Source organism: Plasmopara halstedii (genome assembly GCF_900000015.1).
Source record: "Plasmopara halstedii genome assembly, contig: Scaffold_555, whole genome shotgun sequence".
In the NCBI taxonomy this organism is placed as follows: Eukaryota; Oomycota; class Peronosporomycetes; order Peronosporales; family Peronosporaceae; genus Plasmopara; species Plasmopara halstedii.
The window spans coordinates 426,476-430,457 of NW_020187475.1; positions in this window are offsets into that span (position 1 = coordinate 426,476).

Genomic DNA, 3,982 nt, shown 5'->3' on the forward strand with positions numbered 1-3,982 from the left:
TGGTAGTCTTTACTGCCGTACTCGATGAGGTATGATCTGTATAGATCGCAAAGCGCTTCTCTCCAAGCAAGTACACACGGAGCTTTACCCAAGCATACTTCATTGCTAGTAGATCTTTGTCATGGATTGGATAGTTTTTTTCTGGGGGGTGGAGTTGTCGCGACTGATACGAAACAACTCGCTCTCGACCCTCATCATCGTGTTGCATGATCACTTGCGTCGCTGACCATATGAATAACGTTTATCGTGGTTTACAATCGCAAATAGGAGCCTTTCTGAAGCTCTTCATCTTTTTGGCAAATACCGCCTGGAGATCCATTGACCATTCAAACTCAACGCTTGTCTTTGAAAAAGTCAGTAAGTGTTGCACCAACGCTGCATAATTGTATGTGTTTTTGTGCAATTAGTCGGCCAATCCAACAATCATCTCAGCTTTCCATATTGTTTGGCACACAGGCCAATCATTGATAGCTTTGACTCTCTCCAGATCTACACGAACGCCAATCTTGCCCACAAAGCAGCCGAGAACGGGGATCTCGGTGCAAAGAAAATGCACATTTACAAATAATCGTACAGGTTATTCTCTCAAATAACTTGGAAGATGATCAAGATGAACATCGACATCAGACTTCTCACCCGTTTTCTTCCTATAAACGAATATTTTGTCAAGTTAACTCATTGCGAACTATCTCAGTGTTCCAGGAAGATTCGTTACCATTCTGTTGAAAGTCGCGGGATCGCCTTGGGGCATCACTAACCATTCCAACTGCATATCACTGATGGTACTGACTGCAATAAGTGGTGCATCATTTTCGCGCATTCTTATCTGATAGAAACCACCTTTCTGATCGATCGCACTGAGAATAGTACTGCCAACCAATCCATCAAGAGTTCTATCCTTGCGTGGAATCGATGTCTGGGCAGGTATGGTCGCATCGTATAATTTGTTAAAAGCGCGAGCAATGCGCCAGCTACCTGTGTTTTTTCACACAGTAGGTTGGACTACAATGCGAAGACTTACGCTCACGCACATGACCAGCCTTCTGTTGCTGCGCAAAGATGTCGTCAATTGCAACGACTTGTTCTTTTGGCAACGGCTACTGCTGTGTGATACAAAACTTCGTACCAGGAAGTATGTCAATCTCATGACGAATGCCTCTGTCAGATGGTGATTCGTCCGGCATCTTGCCTGGAACATGTCAGCATATTACTTGATAAATCCATACACGCGGTTTGAGCTAGGGAGGTCCCACGACCGCTCATCAAAGCTTTCCTTCCGTGGCTGCTCATCGCAGAGCGCTCCAACCAGTGAAAGGCAGCCAAATTTGCGGTCAATTAGATCCAGGCATGGTATTTTCTATGACATTCTCATGAACACGAGGCAGGCTTCATGCAGTACAAACTTGAAAAATGATTTGTCGCCTCGAAGAATGCGTGCGGTTTTGTTATCTGAGTGGTCAATCATTAGACAAGTATAGCGGCGTGATTCCCCCATACACAACGGTAATTGTGTCTGACTCGACGACACGGGGTTCGAGACTAAGGCTAAGCGCGGTTGGCGTAGGCTACGCTTGCAGAAGGACATCTGAAATACGTAGTAAGGGTTCGAACAAACACTTAAACCGTTTTTATCTGAGAACACATCTGTCGCCCCGCTGGTTTATCATTAAGCGCGTTGCTTAATTGGTGCGGTCTAACAGGAGATAATTGAGAATTAAATTTGGTGCGCAGGTGAAGCTAAAGAAACGAATTGCCCTGAGGAGCAGGAACGGTGAAGTGCATAAGGTGGAGTGGAGTTCAGGCTTATTGCTCGCTAGGGAAGCCGAAGCCGAGGCGTGGTGATTGAATTTTTTATAACAGGAAGTAGGTATTAAGCCAGTATGATCTACTACTTAGCGACGGTCGGCGTAACAATAAGTTCTGATCTATTGTAAATGTTCACAAGTACCAGAATATCAGCCTTTCTGAAGATGTAATGAGCATCACTTAGTTTTTACATGAAAGCACCTTTATGTACCTTCTGTATGCATTGTGGAAATTTGTAATATAAGATTACAGTATGGTGCTCCTTGCATAAGTGGTTATTTGTATGAAGTTTCTAACGGTCTTTGTAATACAAAATGCTCTTTCCTACTTGAAGATCTGTACTAATGGCGAGACCGATATGTATCTGCCTTTAGCAGTGGGTAACGTAAGCCAGTCACTTCTACTGGAAACTTACAAAAGTTGAAGCTCAAGCTCCGCATACCAAAGATATTGTATAAATCGAAGCTGAGGTTCAACCTCAGTACATCCATGATATATACATCAGGCAACCAAAGTTATATCAGCAAAGTCTCTAGGAGCCCTTGTGGTGATTTGCATGTAGCTTGAAGCCGTTAACGCAGTTTAATTGAGATAAAAATACCTTGAAGGTGTTAAGTAATTCGTATCCCCTCCAAGTTGGAATTTCCTCTCCCCCACGTCGGGAATCGGTTTCTCGTCGCACAAGCATGGGTGTTGTGTCTGAGAGACTGTTTGTGAATAGCACCCTCTTGCATCTGGTAGCACTGTTTAACGATAATCGATTTTTGTTTAACGACACGACTGTTGAGCACATCAGGCATTCCACTCCAAGCCCTACTCTTGCCCTTGTCCGAGCAACTTGGAGTTGGGGTACCACTCAGCTCATCAAAACCGCAAATTGAGGTGCTGACAAACAAGATGTCTCCACGTTTTTATTTACATGAGCGAATGACACTTTAGCGGATGCAAGAATAAAGTTGAGAAGCTGCTGTATCCAGGCTTACTGCAGTCGTCTTCTCCGGATAATGGCGACACTCGAACGCTATCACCCGATCTTACCTCGGTGTCTGCTCTCAGCAGTGCACAGTCGATAGCGAAGCGTCATAGAAGACACTGAGAGAACGTTCAGGCTCTGACAACGCCGGCATTGGTGCATGCAGGAGGCTGTCTGGCCGGAATGATGGCAGCGTTGAGTTATTGTAAGCGTGTACGATACGCCACTTACCGATCGGCTTCCGGAAACAGAACGTGGATGTCTAACGTGGGGATTTCCTCCAACGCACAAATTCTGCGTCGTGCTTCCCACGGATGAAGACGTCAAGGACGTCACACTGCTTCTTGGACATAGGCCATTGGCGTGTTATGCAGTATTTGGTTTCCGGAACCAGATTGATTTCGTGACGCACGCCACGGCCCAGATATAGGCTTGACGGTGGGTCTTTAAAGTCGACGTCTTTGAATTCATTTACCATAGGATAGTACGGATCCTTCAGGGTTGATCTTCCGCGTCGTGCGTTCAGCACCCTCTTGGTGTTCTCCAGGACACCTTCATCCAGAAGCGAGGACGAATTAATCTCCTCATTCGGTCGTATAATGATCACCTCGGCTCAATTGCCTGACTTCAAGGCAACGCCAAACGCTTCGAAGGATGTATCGTCCAGCTCAAGAAGAGCACCCACCGCGGGAATAGCCTCGAGGGTGATGTCGCCGTCTTCCTCTCCCGTCATAAGTTGACAAGGGTATATAGCTGCGCGCTATAGTCTACGGTAGACACACCTTGGGTCAGGGTCGACACCCTGCATCTTTTAGATAACATACAGTAACGCTTTCTCCTCTCTATAGAGGTTTTACGTCTCATCAAGACCAATGGGAACATGCACTCAGCTTCGTCCAGTGTCCCCACTCTCTACTCACCGGCGCCTTAATATTATTGACAGCATCCGACAAAAAGCTGCTATTTCCGCAGTCATGGTCCAGTGAATAACGTGCCACTCCACGCGCATCACAAGGGCCTTGCCAAGATGCCCCGGACCTCGTCCGACCATGCAACGCTTCGCATGCAGCAACTGCTTCGAAACGTGAGCGGTGCTCAGTAAATTATGTGCCACTCCAAGCGAATCACAAGGGTCTCGCCTCGATGCATCGGACCTCGTCCTACCATGCCATTCTTTACATGCAGCAACTGCTTTGATACCTG